The sequence below is a fragment of the Schistocerca serialis genome, chromosome 6 (genome assembly GCF_023864345.2).
Source record: "Schistocerca serialis cubense isolate TAMUIC-IGC-003099 chromosome 6, iqSchSeri2.2, whole genome shotgun sequence".
Classification (NCBI taxonomy): Eukaryota; Metazoa; Arthropoda; class Insecta; order Orthoptera; family Acrididae; genus Schistocerca; species Schistocerca serialis.
This window is the reverse complement of record NC_064643.1, coordinates 127,347,387-127,365,318: the sequence shown is the minus strand read 5'-3', so window position 1 is coordinate 127,365,318 and position 17,932 is coordinate 127,347,387.

Sequence of the window (17,932 nt, the reverse complement as noted above, 5' to 3'; positions counted from 1 at the left end):
GAGACCAAACGCTTATGGGGCTTTTAAGTAAAGAAATTCTAAATGGAGTGTGTTACCTATTAATGTGAGTCGTGAAAGGTATAATAAATCAAAAGGGTATTAAGAAGTCAAAAGCGTTCCAGGTCAACATCGATTACAAGAGGCTTATTATATTAATCTGTACGTACTGTCTAATCTGAGTAATATTGCAGCCGCACTACCTATACGTTGTAACTTTTCCGTAGCTACGTGGCATCTCCGGAAGTTCAACAGGTTTCTGTTGCCTTTTCCAAACCAGTCACGCCTGGATGAACGAGGAATTGGGGGTTGTGAAATACGTACACTGACAGTGTGACAGTATTCCCCACGAAGTAGCTGGACAATATGAGGATTTGTAGGACATATTACGGAGAATATCTTCCAAAAGTTTAAATCTTCTGGCTTGAGGCCAACGTTTTGCATTGGACCCAAATGCACAATTCATAGGAATGCCTGTACCTTTTTTTTTTTTTTTTTGTGGTTTTAGGGCGCAAAACTTCTATGGTCACTAGCGCCCAGCCCGTGACGTAGAAAACAGGAAGAAAACGAAATTTAAAATCAGCAGCAATGGGAACAAAGTCATAAAATTTGAGAAACTAAAGGCAGAAGGAATGCTTAAAAATCCACTATAGAAAGGGGTTGGTTGTCCCCCAAAAAAAGGCTTCAAATGACTGACGTCATTTCACTGTCACTAATAAACTGTAGAACGCGGTCAGCTGAGCGCGTGTCATCTGCTAAAATCGACGATAGATCAGGCGATAGCTGTAGACGGGAGCGTAACGGATTAAAATAGGGGCATTCAATTAAAAGGTGTCTGACCGTCCACGGCTGAGAGCAGTGGGGACAGAGTGGGGGAGGATCACCGCTTAAAAGATGTCGATGACTAAAAAGACAGTGCCCTATCCGGAGTCTAGCTAAAATTACCTCCTCCCGACGACGCGATCGGGAGGAAGAGGTCCATGCGCAAGGAAGGGCTTTCACTTCCCGCAATTTATTATGGGGAAGTGTTGACCAATGCGCATGCCATAAATGAGCAACTTGGCGACATAAACCGCTCCGTAGATCGGTAAACGGAAGAAACTGAATAGCTGGCCGAGGAAGAGAGACTGCAGCCTTGGCCGCTATATCGGCCGCCTCATTTCCACAGATACCAGCGTGTCCTGGGAGCCAGAGGAACGCCACAGACGCCCCCCAGGTGGAGCAAGCGCAGACAGTCCTGAATCCGGTGGACCAGAGGGTGCACAGGGTAAAGAGCTTGGAGACTTAGGAGAGAGCTGAGAGAATCTGAGCAGATTACGTACTGTATCCGCTGATGGCGGCGGATGTAGTGGACAGCCTGGAGAATAGCGTAAAGCTCCGCAGTATAAACCGAACACTGGTCGGGAAGCCGAAAGTGATTTGGGGTGTCGCCAACAATATAGGCACTCCCTACACCTAACGATGTTTTCGAGCCATCGGTGTAAATAAATGTGGCTTCCGTCATTTGTGCACATAGAGCAGCAAATGCCCGACGGTAAACAAGTGTAGGGGTACCATCCTTGGGAAATTGACATAGGTCTCTGAGCAAGTCGATCCGGGGACGGAGCCAAGGCGGTGCTGTACCCCAAGTTGTCAAGAAGGTTTTAGGAAAGCGGAAGGAAAGAGAATGGAGCAGTTGACGGAAGCGGACTCCCGGGGGTAGTAGGGAGGAGGAGCTGCCTGCATACCCGACATCAAGGGAGGCGTCGAAAAAAAGGTCATGGGCTGGATTAGCAGGCATGGAAGACAAATGGCTAGCATAACGACTCAGAAGGACTGCCCGCCGATTGGATAGCGGAGGTTCAGCAGTCTCAGCATAAAGGCTTTCCACAGGGCTGGTGTAAAAAGCTCCAGACACTAAACGTAATCCACGGTGGTGGATAGAGTCGAGACGCCGAAGAATAGACGGCCGAGCAGAGGTGTAGACTATGCTTCCATAATCCAATTTCGAGCGCACTAAGGCGCGATAGAGGCGGAGAAGGACCACTCGGTCCGCTCCCCAAGAGGTACCATTCAGGACACGGAGGGTGTTAAGGGAACGCAGACAGCGAGCCGAAAGATAGGAAACGTGGGAGGACCAGCACAGTTTTCTGTCAAACATAAGACCCAAGAATTTAGCGACGTCGGAAAACGGAAGGTTGACAGGACCTAGATGTAAGGAGGGCGGAAGAAACTCCTTACGTCGCCAAAAATTAACACAAACGGTCTTACTGGGTGAGAAACCGAAGCCGGTTTCGATGCTCCACGAGTGGAGGCGATCGAGACATCCTTGAAGACGTCTTTCAAGAAGGCTGGTCCGTTGAGAGCTGTAGTAGATCGCAAAATCGTCCACAAAGAGGGAGCCCGCGACATCAGGAAGGAGACAATCCATAATTGGATTAATGGCAATGGCAAACAGTACAACACTCAGCACGGAGCCCTGGGGTACCCCGTTTTCTTGGGAGAATGTACGGGAGAGAGTAGTGTTCACCCGCACCCTAAATGTGCGCTCTGCCATAAATTCGCGAAGAAAAAGGGGCAGCCGGCCTCGAAAGCCCCAAGAGAACAGTGTGCGGAGGATGCCTGTCCTCCAACAGGTATCGTATGCTCTCTCCAGATCAAAAAATATTGCTACCGTTTGGCGTTTCCGGAGGAAATTGTTCATGATATAAGTGGAGAGAGCAACAAGATGGTCAACGGCAGAACGATGTTGTCGGAATCCGCATTGGGCTGGTGTTAAAAGACTGCGGGATTCCAGCCACCAAGCTAATCGGTAATTCACCATACGCTCCAAAACCTTACAGACACTACTCGTGAGAGAAATGGGGTGATAGCTAGAGGGGAGATGTTTGTCCTTTCCAGGTTTCGGAACGGGAACGACAATAGCTTCCCGCCATCGCCTGGGAAAGGTACTGTCGGTCCAAATTCGATTATAAAGGCGAAGGAGGTAACGCAGGCTATGGGTTGATAAATGCAGCAACATTTGGACATGGATACCATCCGGTCCTGGGGCGGAGGAGCGAGAAGAAGAGAGTGCATGTTGGAGTTCGCGCATGGAGAAAACAGTATTGTAGCTTTCGCGATTTTGAGAGGAGAAAGCAAGATGTCGCACTTCCGCTGCACGTTTCTTCGGGAGAAACGCTGGCGGGTAATTTGAAGAGCTCGAAATCTCAGCAAAGTGCTGACCCAATGAGTTAGAAATTGCGACGGGGTCCACTAAGGTATCATGCGCGACAGTGAGCCCAGAGACCGGGGAGAAACGAGGCGCGCCTGAGAACCGTCGAAGCCGACTCCAAACTTCCGAGGAGGGAGTGAAGGTGTTAAATGAGCTAATAAAGAATTGCCAGCTTGCCTTCTTGCTATCGCGGATGACGCGACGGCATCGCGCACGGAGCTGCTTATATCGGATACAGTTGGCCAAAGTTGGATGGTGACGGAAAATGCGAAGAGGACGTCGCCGCTCACGTATTGCGTCACGGTATGCCTCGTTCCACCAAGGAACTGGGGGGCGCCGGGGCAATTCGGAGGTGCGTGGTATTGAACGTTCCGCAGCTGTGAGAATAACGTCGGTAAAATGTGTGACCTCATCGTCGACGCTGGAAAAGTGACGGTCATCGAATGTCGCTAGAGACGAAAAAAGTGTCCAATCGGCTTGGGCTAACTTCCAGCGTCGCGAGCGCATATATGGCAGTTGAGGCTGCAGTCGGAGGACACATGGAAAGTGGTCACTCGAGTGTGTATCATCAAGGGCGAACCATTCGAAGCGCCGGGCTAGCGGAACAGTACCGACCGCAAGGTCCAAATGAGATAATTTTGCCGTGGAGGCAGACAAAAATGTGGGGACCCCAGTGTTGAGGCAGACTAGATCCGCTTGGTGGAAGACGTCTAGCAATAGTGAGCCACGTGGACAAGGATGTGGAGATCCCCAAAGCGGGTGGTGGGCATTGAAGTCCCCAACCAGCAAATAGGGGGGTGGAAGCTGGTCAAGAATATGAAGGAGATCAGCTCGTGCCAGTGGTGTAGACGATGGAATGTATACCGTACATAGAGAGAACGTGTATCCAGAAAGGGAAAGACGGACGGCGACAGCTTGGAAGGAACTGTTTAAGGGGATTGGGTGATAATGGAGAGTATCATGGAACAGAATCATGAGTCCTCCATGGGCTGGAGTGCCTTCAACAGAGGGGAGGTCATATCGGACGGACTGAAAATGAGGGAGAACAAAGCGGTCATGGGGACGCAGCTTTGTTTCCTGAAGACAGAAGATGACCGGCGAGTAGGATCGTAAGAGGATCGACATTTCATCCCGATTGGCGCGAATGCCGCGGATATTCCAGTGGATAATGGACATAGGGTGAACAGAAAATGGAGAAACGTGACCAAGGGTGCTGTCAACTCAACGACTGCTCAGAGCTTGCGACCGACAGCATGGAATGGCATTCAGTCGAAGGCAGAAGATCCTGATCCATAGGTTGGTCAGGAGCAGCTCCTGCCACCAACGATCGGCCAGGTGACCGGCCACCAGCAGTGCGCCTCGGCGACACGGAAGATGGCCGAGGGCGATTTCCGCCAGGTGGTGCTGTAGTTGGGACACGCCTTGGCGGAGAAGGAGAGGAACTGTGTTTCTTCGTAGCCTTCTTGGAGGTATGATGTTTAGATGAAGGAGGAACCGATGGTTGTGAAGTTGCAGTACGTAAAAACTCTTCACGAGAATGCTCTTTTTTCGAAGACTTGGCGTCTGACTTTTGGGCTCGAGATTTAGCAGAACCCGACGAAGGGTGAGCCATAGAGTGGGCAGGCGAAAGTGGTGAGGGTGAACGGGCGATCTTTGCGCTGGCCGATCTGACGACCGTGGTACTAAATGTGAGGTCGCAAGTCTGCGTGGCCGCCTCCTTTGTTGGCCGAGGAGAAGCAAGGACAGTGCTGTATTTTCCTTTCTGAGGCACGGTGGGCTGTCGACTGGCGAGTAACTTTCGAGCAGCAAAGGTCGACACCTTTTCCTTCACTCTTATTTCCTGGATGAGCTTTTCATCCTTAAAAATGGGGCAATCTCGAGAGGAAGCAGCGTGGTCACCCATACAGTTGATGCAGTGAGGGGATGGAGGTGGACAAGCACCCTCATGGGCATCCTTGCCACACGTAACACATTTGGCCGGATTGGAACAGGACTGGCTGGTGTGATTGAACCGCTGACATCGATAGCAACGCGTAGGGTTTGGGACATAAGGGCGAACGGAAATTATCTCATAGCCTGCTTTGATTTTTGATGGGAGTTGAACTTTGTCAAATGTCAAGAAGACAGTGCGGGTGGGAACGATGTTCGAGTCAACCCTTTTCATAACCCGATGAACAGCGGTGACGCCCTGGTCAGACAGGTAGTGCTGAATTTCTTCGTCAGACAATCCATCGAGGGAGCATGTATAAACGACTCCACGCGAGGAATTTAAGGTACGGTGCGGTTCCACCCGGACAGGGAAGGTGTGGAGCAGAGAAGTACGCAGCAATTTTTGAGCCTGGAGGGCACTGTGTGTTTCTAACAACAGGGTACCATTCCGTAATCTGGAACAAGACTTTACAGGACCCGCAATTGCGTCGACACCTTTCTGAATAATGAAAGGGTTGACCGTGGAAAAGTCGTGACCTTCGTCAGACCGAGAAACAACAAGGAACTGTGGCAACGATGGAAGAACCGTCTGTGGCTGAGACTCAGTGAACTTACGTTTGTGAGCAGACATAGTGGAAGGTGAGGAAACCATTGCGGAAGAATCCCCCATGATTACCGGCGTCTCCGATGGCGCGCTCCTCCCTTGTGGGGGCCCTCACCGAGGGCACACCCGCCTTAGGTGATTGTTCACACCTCAGGTCACACCTCCCGACAAACGGACGGAGGGACCAATCGGCACTTTCGGAAGGTATCAGCTCGGGTAATCACCCCTCCCTGGGCCTGGCCTTTACCAGGGGGTACGTACGTGTCCTACCTGTCTACCCGGGGCGGGGAATTACGCGTTACCCCGTCACCGGCTACGCATGGAAGTGCGTGGGTCGGCCTTCAGACACGCACAGGGAGGAAGAAAGAGAAAGGGAAAAGAAAGAAGAGGGGGTCTCAAACGCCGCAGCGGAGAAATGGGGAAAGAGAAGAGGTAAGGAAAGGAGAAGGACAAAGGAAGGAAGAAGACATACAAGCAAGGAAGAAGAAGAATGCGGTACATTTACAAGCGTCCGTCTCCGGACGTAGGCGCAAACCATACTCCCAGAGGGGGAGAAAGTGAAGGAAATAGCCAGAGGTGAGGGGGAGCGGGTGAAGACAGGGGATGGGGAAGGATGCGGAAAGGGAAGGTATGCAGCCCGGAAAGGAAGGAAGGCCACATTAGCTCGGGGCCCCGTGCTCGCTACGCACGTATCCACAAAAGAGTTGTGGATCCCCTGGGGGGTGCCTGTACCTGTTATTCAGAAGTAAGCTACGTAGTGTTATGACTTCCTTTGCATGTTGTATGGTTCTTTAGAGCATACAGGAGCGAGAAACAGATGCCGTTCATGAACATAGAATTCTGATGTCAATTTATTCTGCTTGTACACTACTGGCCATTAAAATTGCAGATGATAAACGGGTATTCATTGGACAGGTATATTGAACTAGAACTGACATGTGATTACATTTTCACGCAATTTGGGTGCATAGATCCTGAGAAATCAGTACCCACAACAACTACTTCTGGCAGTAATAACGGCCATGATACGCCTGGGCATTGAGTCAGACAGAGCTTGGATGGCGTGCACAGGTACAGCTGCCCATGGAGCTTCAACACGATACCACAGTTCATCAAGAGTAGTGACTGGCGTATTGTGACGAGCCACTTGCTCGGCCACCATTGACCACACGTTTTCACTTGGTGAGAGATCTGGAGAATGTGCTGGCCAGGGCAGCAGCAGAACATTTTCTATATCCAGAAAGGCCCGTACAGGACCTGCAACATGCGGTCGTGCATTATCCTGCTGAAACGTACGGTTTCGCAGGGATCGAATGAAGGTTAGAGCCACGGGTCGTAACACATCTGAAATGTAACGTCCACCGTTCAAAGGGCCGTCAATGCGAACAAAAGGTGACCGAGACGTGTAACCAATGGCTCACCATACCATCACGCCAGGTGATACGTCAGTATCGCAATGACGAATAATAAGATGCCTGTCATCTCGACTGTTAGTGATACGAGGCCGTTGGGATCCAGCACGGCGTTCCGTATTACCCTCCTGAACCCACCGATTCCATATTCTGCTAACAGTCATTGGACCTCGACCAACGCGAGCTGCCACGTCGCGATACGATTAACCGCAATAGCGATAGGCTACAATCCGACCTTTATCAAAGTCGTAAACGCGATGGTACGCATTTCTCCTCCTTACACGAGGCATCACAACAACGTTTCACCAGGCAACCCTGGTCAATTGCGTTTTGTGTATGAGAAATCGGTTGGAAACTTTCCTCATCTCAGCACGTTGTAGGTGTCGCCACCGGCGCCAACCTTGTGTGAATGCTCTGAAAAACTAACCATTTGCATATCACAGCATCTCCTTCGTGTCGGTTAAATTTCGCGTCTGTAGCGCGTCATCTTCGTGGTGTAGCAATTTTAATGGCCAGTAGTGTAATATCCAATAGTAAACATAGTACACATCTTTGTAGCTGAAGCTGCAGCGTCAATTGTTAACAGATGTCAATGTAGCAACACAGCGATATGAAAGATTAATAAATCTGTCACTCTTCAGTACAACGTCTGTTCAGAAGATGTGGAGCTCTAACCGCAAAGAAAGTCTGTAAATGTTATTCAACTGGCAAGCACACGAAATGGAGTTCAGTGCACCACGGATGTTCGAACTTAGAAAGTCCACCCGCCACTGGAGCTCCGGAGAGCGGATGCTCGCACATCATTGGCAAAGGCGTAATAGACGTGGCAGAGCCCGCGTGCCGCGGTGGCGGGTGTGGGAAACGTGGCGGCGTAACTGGCGGCGCGCGTATTTGAAGGTGCGGCCGACAGGATGTCGGTCGATGTCTTAGAAGACATAACGGAAACGCTCGGCAAACGCCTATCTATGTCCATTCCAACGCGCTCCTAACCATCTCATGACCATTAAAAACACCACACAACTTGTCACAAGTTTAGGAAAATGTCCAGGTGCGCATTTTGCATATGTCCTCACTACCATTAGCCGCAGTTGCTGTTCATATAAGTGTCCATTGATCGTGACCGGGTCAAATATCTCACGAAATAAGCGTCAAACGAAAAAACTACAAAGAACGAAAATCGTCTAGCTTGAACGGGGAAATTAGACGGCGCTATGGTTGGCCGGCTAGATGGCGCTGCCATAGGTTAAACGAATAGCAACCGCGTTTTTTTTTTAAATAGGAACCCCCATTTTTATTACATATTCGTGTAGTACGTAAAGAAACATGAATGTTTTAGTTGGACCACTTTTTTCGCTTTGTGATATATGGCGCTGTAATAGTCACAAATGTATAAGTACGTGGTATCACGTAACATTCCGCCAGTGCCGACAGTATTCGCTTCGTGATACATAACCCGTGTTAAAATGGACGGTTTACAAATTGCTGAAAAGATCGATATCGTGTTGATGTATGTATATATGTATTTCAAAATGTAGCAACAAGTAGACTTATTACGTACAAATTTACTAAGATCTATAGTCCCTTGGCTGCGTAAAAATTTTAAGCTTTTAAGTCAATTCAATCGAAAGATACGGCCATTTATGTAATATTTTAATACTCGCGAACTCACCGATCGAAACCTATATGGTACTTCCCGTTGACATAGAATCATGAAATTCGGCAAGAAACAAGGTGTTACGGTAGAAGCAAAGTAAAATGTCAGACTTCTTGAATTGTAAAAGTATCACATAAAAATATCATTTTGCCACTGAAATGAGATCAAATGTCGTGTGGCTAAGGCCTCCCGTCGGGTAGACCGGTCGCCTGGTGCAAGTCTTTTGAGTTGACGCCACTTCGGCGACTTGCGCGTCGATAGTGATAAAATGATGAAGACAACACAACAAGTTCATGAGCGGAGAAAATCTCCGACTCAGCCGGGAATCGGACCCGGGACCCTTTGCATGGCATTCCACGACACTCATCAATTTTTCTTTTTTTTTCATTTTTCATTTTTTCTTTTTTCATTTTGTTCGTCGTATTTGGTCGAAACGGACGTCACATGACGTTCTTTGAAGTTCGTTGTTGATCTTTCTGTTGTGTTGGCAGGAGAGCCAACACCGTGTTGCTAGTGAAGGCCGAAATGCACGCGTTTTAGCTCACGCAGGCTGGCGTGAGGAGGGAAGGACTATACTGACGTGAGGTCTGGAACATAACAAGGAATTAGAATTCAGAAAGCCGACGTAATTAGTTTGATACTTAACTTTAATCCATTAATGATGAACGTCGCTCTTGACGGTACATTATTTACAATATTATCTGTTCAGAATACATTCATAGTAACTGAATATGGCGCCTTGCTAGGTCGTAGCAAATGACGTAGCTGAAGGCTATGCTAAATTGTCGTCTCTGCAAATGAGATCGTATGTAGACAGTAAACCATCGCTAGCAAAGTCGGCTGTACAACTGGGGCGAGTGCTAGGGAGTCTCTAGACTTGACCTGCCGTATGGCGGCGCTCGGTCTGCAATCACTGATAGTGGCGACGCGCGGGTCCGACGTATACTAACGGACCGCGGCCGATTTAAAGGCTACCACCTAGCAAGTGTGGTGTCTGGCGGTGACATACTTTCCACTCAGTTTTTATTTATTTATTTATTTTTTAATACAGAGACCCGCCAGGTCTCTGAGTGAACTCAATGAGCTCTCGCGCCGGAGAGACGACTCGGCTATCGAGGTGTACATTTTGCCATTGGAACGTACGTTGCACTCACCATCCGTGAAAACCGTAACATACTAATATTACCACGTGCAGACAAAAAATTTTACTTTTAGTCATGTTTTATTAAGTAAATAAGAAACGTTTTAAATTTTCTCTAAGTATATAAACTCAAGCTCCTGTTCGCTTCTTTCTGTATGTGCAGGCTAATCTGAGGAACGGCTGTAGAGATTTGAACACTGTCCTGGAATTCCTGGCACCAATAACTTGCGAGTATCGATATCAGTAACAGCTAAAAATTTTTGAGCTTCTCGATTCCCAGGAATTATACATAAATATATTGAGTTCATACGGAACGCTGAGTGCGCGAACCATACTCACAGTTTAGCAATTTCACTTCTCATTCTGTACTCAGATCCGGCCCAATACAGAGCCTCTGTCCTTTCCAAGGAATTACCACACTAGGTAGTTGTGGGACAGAAGAGGGTCCAAATTAGGAACACATGAGAGGGGTTTACCAGTTCCGGCATTTGCGTACAGCCAAGTGAAACCTGCCGAAAACATTGGCTGGAACCTATGAGCCGTCACTGCACAGTTAACTAAACACTCTCCCAACAGCAGGGGCGCCCACGTCATGGAACAGTACAGCCTCAATATTATGAACATTCCATGTGGTCCACCGCAGCCCGGTAAGAGGATTTTAAAGACGATCAATAGTGGAAACAAGTGCCACACAGATCCGTATCTTCCAATTACTAGACCAAGACTGTATCGGGGATGCAGTCTTCCAGCTCCGCGAATGAAGTCCAGTCACGTTGCCTACGATTGTTTAAACGCCACAACAATTCCACGGTTTAAAGTTGTTCCCTGGGCTTAGGAAACGTAAACGCAAGAATACAATACAGCGGATTCCATAAACAGATCACTTCATAGATCTCAACTTAGTTTGTCAATTCCAGTTTAATTGGAGAGGCCTCTTCTGACACAAGATTATTAAAAATTTTATTAATTTTTTAGTTTCGAGCAAATTTCGTTTTGGAAGCCTGTTAATGGAGAGAAGACATCCGTTTATTAGGCATTCCTGATTACTAGGTTCATCAGAATTCGAACGCATTTTCCATGATGACTTCTTTTATTGAGAAACATTTCTTTATAAAAACATTTACAGAATTTTTTCGTAACGAGAGCTTCTGCCAATGGAGGCGAATAACGAGATCGCAAAGTGGAGTGATTTGAAGATGAAGGCCCAACGTATACTCGTAAAATCGGCGGGCGCACCTTAACGTACACGGGTGCGTGCGAATGCCTGTTGCTTTTAGGTCTTTGACTTTCCATTAAACCTGACGCCCTTCCCCGTATTTAGGCGAAGGACAGTCTAGTGTATTTACGCTGCAAGTAAACTCTTACCCTTCCAGTGGAGTGTGTGGTTTGTTTACCACAGGAAAAGGAACATGACCCCATGTACAGTCGCCTATAGTCGATGAAAGTATCCGTAAGAATTCTCTTCTCTCTAGTTACCTAATTGCGCTAGGGCAGATATGAAATTATCAGACACGCACCCCCTACGACAGGGTGATTGATCAGAGAAAATAATTAAGACCTTCAAATCTACAGGTCTGAATACCGCACGAATACTCGCTAAGGCAATTTACGTTTATAAGTTTATTAGGAAGATGTGACTGCAAACGTTTTCGGGGAATCTCACTGAAATGGCGAACGGTTATTTCGTTCCTTCTGGTTAATGTACATCTCACTACAGATAAAGTAATCACGAAAATGATTCTGGAGACGAGTCGACAGCACGCCTGTCCAACAACGATGTCAAAATACGTTAAGTGTGAAATTGAAAGACATGGACCAGTAACGAAAAGCGGAAGTCATGTTCAGCAGTGCCAAAGGGCATGAAAATACTACGAGAAAGTTCCGTGTTGTATTGTGTATGTTAGGAAGTAGAAATCACTTTTACGCGTTACCGCTTCTATTTCCTAGTAGGACTTCTATCATTCGAAACGTAAATTGCTGACGTTACAAAAATGGCAATTAGGAACGGCAAAACAGAAAAAGGTGAATTAAAATTTTACCAATGGCCTACCATCGCGACAGACGCTGGTGTCTAGTAAGTAGATAATGAAGGCTAAAACCATGGTTCCGCCGTCACTAAATTATGTCAAAATTAAAAACAGAATTAACATACACAACAGACCTATTTCGGCATTTGTGCTATTAAACAATAACATCATGCAGAAGAGCGTCAGTAACATCTGTAGACTTACAGGGAAGAAGCTATGAACTCGAGTATACATACGTAACGTGACCTTGTCTGTCATCTGTCAGCCTGTTTACAGTACCCGAAGATGACAATGTTAAGATGGTCAACGTAGACGCTACTACTTACACAATGAACCATATCAGCATAATTGCATTCAGTAACGATGTTTTGACTGTCAAACTATGTACCTCAATGCTTTTGTCCCATGGCGTCACTAACGAAGCAATAGGCAGGAGTCACCGCAATTCTCCCTGCGGACTGGGACAGACTAATCTGTCATTCTGCAATCCAGCTTTAACCGTCGGCTGCCCGACGTTCTCGTCACAAGGAAGCCATGAAACTATGCTAGTGATCTTGCTAATTACAAAAATTCGCTACCGACTCCTTGGGGAAGCCGACACGACCACTCCTGTCTCTATGAAACTTCCTGGCAGATTAAAACTGTGTGCCCGACCGAGACTCGAACTCGGGACCTTTGCCTTTCGCGGCAAGTGCTCTACCAACTGAGCTTCCGAAACACGACTCACGCCCGGTGCTCACAGCTTTACTTCTGCCAGTATCTCGTCTCCTACCTTCCAAACTTTACAGAAGGTTCGCGGGAGAGCTTCTGTAAAGTTTGGAAGGTAGGAGACGAGATACTGGCAGAAGTAAAGCTGTGAGCACCGGGCGTGAGTCGTGCTTCGGTAGCTCAGTTGGTAGAGCACTTGCCCGCGAAAGGCAAAGGTCCCGAGTTTGAGTCTCGGTCGGGCACACAGTTTTAATCTGCCAGAAAGTTTCATATCAGCGCACACTCCGCTGCAGAGTGAAAATCTCATTCTGGACTCCTGTCTCTGCCAGAAGGGAAACTCCTCATCGCAACGCCCTCACATTTATTGGTAAAATGGTCCAGTGGATCGCCCCTCAAATACTGAATCAGATCAAGCATGAAAGCAGTAAGAAGGTGTACTGAACTGTGAAAAAAGGAAGCAAAGTCGAAATAGTGAATGGTCCGAGCTGTCGGCGTGCAATATCGAGCTAACAACAATCGCGGCTTCTTGGTTGTGTTTTCACGAAGTTTGACTCCTCAGCGGGACATCCATGTTCAGAACCCCTGCGTGCCAATTTTTTTCCCTTCTGATGTCTTGGCAATTGTCACACTATACATCGGTTACAGAATATGAGTTATCAGATAAGAATACATTACCCTCCGCAAGTAAGTGTGATGAATACTAAGAGCAAACGAGATGCTGCATAGACCTCTCACAGAAATAAGAAGTAAATGGGTGTGAACTATGTTACACCAAAGGAATTCAAGAGTCAAAACTACCAAAACGAAACGCTAGAGTCACAACATGTGGTGGCTGTTGAGAACAATTTGGAGGCACGTGCGTCTGGAGGTCCCTTCTTTACACCTTTTGAAACGTCCCCTTAGAAAAGTTTATGAATGGTTGTGCTGGTAAACCCCTTACGTTATTTGATTTTCCAACAGCTAAGCACAACTGAACGTACTCAGAGATTTCTCTCTTTACTTATTCTGATCATCACTAAACTAATACACAATATTTTTGGCGCAACGCAATCTGACTTTCAATAATCCCTACACAAGAATGGCCCTGACAAACAATAACCTACACCTTTCATGAATCACTTACAAAAATCTTCGTTACTCGAACTACTGCAATACAGCGAGCGCCAATACTGTCAGCTAAATAAAAGATTCTAACTATTGAAGTCACTAACTACTGATAGGCATAGTTAGCAAATGAAAGATTTTGATAGAGAACAAACAATGTATTTACCTTAATAGTATTCAAAAGTCATAATATATATATCAGTTCATGACGTCCAGTCTTACAAATTTACTCTCTGATGGACACACGTCCAGATCATCCGCTCAAAACTCCGCCATCTCAGTCCCCACATCCACCACTGCTGACGGCTCACCTACTGCGCAACGCTACGCGCTGTTAACAGCCAGCTGCCCAACACTACAATAGTAAATTCCAACAATGCAACAGTGATTTTGATGTAGGGCGCTACATGGTGTTACCAACATAAAAACCTAAACAGCCTACTTACACTTTCAATAGCAAACAGACGTTACACCGCGAAACAGACGCAGATTTGAATACAGTGAACAGACATCAATGACAGAACGAAAGGTTCATAATTTTGTGATGAAAACAAAGGAAGTATGGGATACAAGGGAGATGTGAACACGGATCTCCCGATTCGCAGTCCACCACCGTGACCACATAACTACGACGCCATGGCTATTAAAATTCGCTCGATATTGATCTTTACCTTTGACCGTTCGGTTTCAATTTTGCTTCTTTTTTCCCTGAATTCAGTACACTTCTCAGATTTCATGCTTCACCTGCGTTCAGTTTTCGACGGGGTTTCCGCTGAGCCATCGTAACACTAAATCTGAGGGCTGTGCGATGGGACGTTTCCTTTTTAAGCAATCATCGTTTTCGTGATGGCCGTGTTCAGTAAGACCGGCAGAGAGGCCAGGAAACTGGACAGCAGACAGAGTGCAGCTGAAGTTCTCGTAATGAGTACTTAACATGATATTCATTACATCCTGTTTGATCCGAACCAGATTATTCGCTATAGACACGCTTTATTGTATTTGCATTAGATCGAAAACTTGAGTACAGTATGGTCCCTCTTGGAAACCGCCATACTGTAAAAAAAAAAAAAAAGAGCAATTTTAAAGCAGTCGAATAAAAGTGATGAGAAATATCGACAGTGGTGACAGACAGGGAAAAATCGAAGAGCATACTGTGGTAAACTAATTACAGCTAAATTAAGCATTCCTGAAAAGTCTCTACCGTAACACTTTCTGATGTAACCATTTCCAGTTAATTTTTCCGTTCCATGTGTACTTCATAAGCAGGAAAAATAGACGAAACGTTGAGGGGGTGCTTTGTTTCATAATGTAATGTCAGATTTTACTTTTATTTTTCCGCTTCTGTAATTAGTCCCTATAGATGTTTTCACCCCCATGTGAGTTTTGCACCTTAGTACAGCTATGCAAACATCTCCCTTCCTGCACTTTCAATATTTTACGAAATGTATAGTATATTTTTGTGATTTTGTATAGATATAAACAATCTATTTACTGAATTAATAAAAACGAACTGGCAACAAGCCATTAACCCCCATAACTGGCCAATTTTTCGATTCCTCTGCCTATTCTCGCTTTTAGTGATAAAGGTCTCTTAACTTATCAATCGCTGGTGACATAACGTTCACTAATTTTCAGCATGGATTAGGAATGTGTGTTTACTCATCAGAAAGTCTCCACATTGATCACAACTTCACACGTTTTTCACAACGCATGCAACCTAGCAGGATGGAAGAAGAGTTTTGCATGCGCTACTTGGCATGAAGAACATTTGTGAACATTTTCTCTTGAACAATCTCCTGCTGCTCCTCTTATTTCTTCAAAATACTCCACCATATACACACATTAGAAGCGGTTAATTTACATATGAGAATGTAAAACAAATGACGCTCGAAAAACCGAAATTTAATCGGGCTAGTGAAATCTACTCATTTTAAGATGTAAACACGACAGACAAAATTTTCGAAGTTAAGTTTTCCGTTTTCGGTACGTTGTAACGCAATTAAATATGGTCTTGCGTTTCAGTATCTTGTGATTAATTATGGAAAGCAGAAGCATAGAGCCTTTCAGTACATGTGTGGCTTCCTTATGAGCTGGAATGTTGAATTTCATATACAAAAATGAAAAAAGGAAACATGCGCCTAATGATGTGCCGGCTCTGATTAAAATATTAAGCAATCAAAATAAGGCAAAATGTTTTCAGTTCCACTTCGTATTCTCATTATTCTTGATTTATATTTCTCAGTTGTTTATATTTGATAGGGAAAGCGAAAATTAGCACATTGAAGGGAAGGGATTGGCTCAGAGCGTCACCAGATAATTAACTACTCACTGTTACAGCTGCACGTTTGAAGCCATCGTTACGGTAGAACATCTTCCACGCAGGCTTGGGAACTGTAGTCTTACACAGAAACGTAACCAATGCGGAAACGCGGTGCATTTCACCGGTCAGAATCGAAAACAGCGCCTTCACTCGACGCCTCCGCCTAACGAAGGTGGAAGCAGTGGCATCTATCGACTAAACGAGACACCTCTTCTACCTGCTGCCGAAGTTCGGCTTGACGGCACCAGATAGCAGCTCGGGCAACGGTTTGTCACTCATTCATCGTGTTCTAAGTAGAGTTGTGGTTCAGTAGATTTGGTGCACTACATGAATGATGTAGTAAGTGGTAGGATTACCGGTAGTTGGTTGGTTGGTTGGTTTTGGAGAAGGAGACCAGACAGCGTGGTCATCGGTCTCATCAGATTAGGGAAGGAAGTCGGCCGTGCCCTTTCAGAGGAACCATCCCGGCATTTGCCTGGAGTGATTTAGGGAAATCACGGAAAACCTAAATCAGATTGGCCGGACGCGGGATTGAACCGTCGTCCTCCCGAATGCGAGTCCAGTGTCTAACCACTGCGCCACCTCGCTCGGTGATTACCGGTAGTGGTGATACTATTGGTAGAGAAAGAAACGTAAATAAATTTGCACGAGAGAAACTGGGAGCCGATGATTGTTTTTCGCGTTTTTGGTTTTTCGCTTTGCACATAATTAGAACCGTCAATCATTCAGTGTTAGTCTATTGAATATTTTATATCCTCGCAGAATAGAAATTGTAATTTATAGGTAATAAAAATTAATTGATTGCGTAACTTCTGCGCGTTTATGTAACCAAACTAATTGTTATTGACACAAGTACTGTTTATAAGCATAAACATAAAAATATAATTATTGTTGTCATTTCGTATTCAATAGAATGTTATTTATCATGAAAAAAGACAGGAGCTTCCTGTTATTATTGATAAATGCGAAAGTTGTTTATGAATAGCAACAACATGTTTTATGTAAGCTCGAAAAGTATTGAAGCGACGTTTGATGTATTTTTGTTTTCTTCTTCTTCTTCGCGGATAGATCACTTAGGACCACGCGTAATCGACATTTATTGGCCTTCCTCTTCGCCCAGTATTCCTTCATAAACAACGAATGGGCTAGCTTTCGTTGCGTAGACCATGTATGTCGGTTAGTTTTTCTCTCTTCTTCCTCAAAACCTCGTGTGTTTGTGATTTTTCTGATTTCATTTCTATCATGTAGATTTGGAGACCCTAATTCTCTCAGGTCTTTTTCCCTCTGTTTGTACCAGTTCGGTCTTGTAGTTTTGTTCTGCAAAAATGTATGGATTTTGTGCGTTAACCTGTTTAAGTCCATTCTTTCTAAGTGCCCCATGAATTGGATTCTTCTCATGCGCATTGTGTCTGTTATTTTGGGGATATTTTTATATATTTCTGCATTGGGTTTTGGATAATGTACCCCATCTTTAGTTCTTGTTCCTAGGATTTTCCTCATTATCTTACGTTCTTTCACTTCTAATTCCTCTTTTAGTGTTCTGTGTTGAAGGTTTAGTGTCTCAGATGCGTAGAGAGCTTCGGGTCTAATTACTGTTGTATAGTGTCGTATTTTGCAGTTCCACGAGAGACTCTTTTTGTTGTAAATGTTTTTTGTTAACTGCAATCCATTCACCTAAATATTTAAATTCTTTTACTCGATAGATGTAGTTATAACCAATTTTGAGATCAGACGGTGCATCTTTGATGTCAGTCATAAATTTTGTTTTTTCAAATGAAATTTGTAATCCTATTTTAGCTGCCTGTTCTTGTAATAATTCTAGCTGTTTCTGTGCATCGGTAAT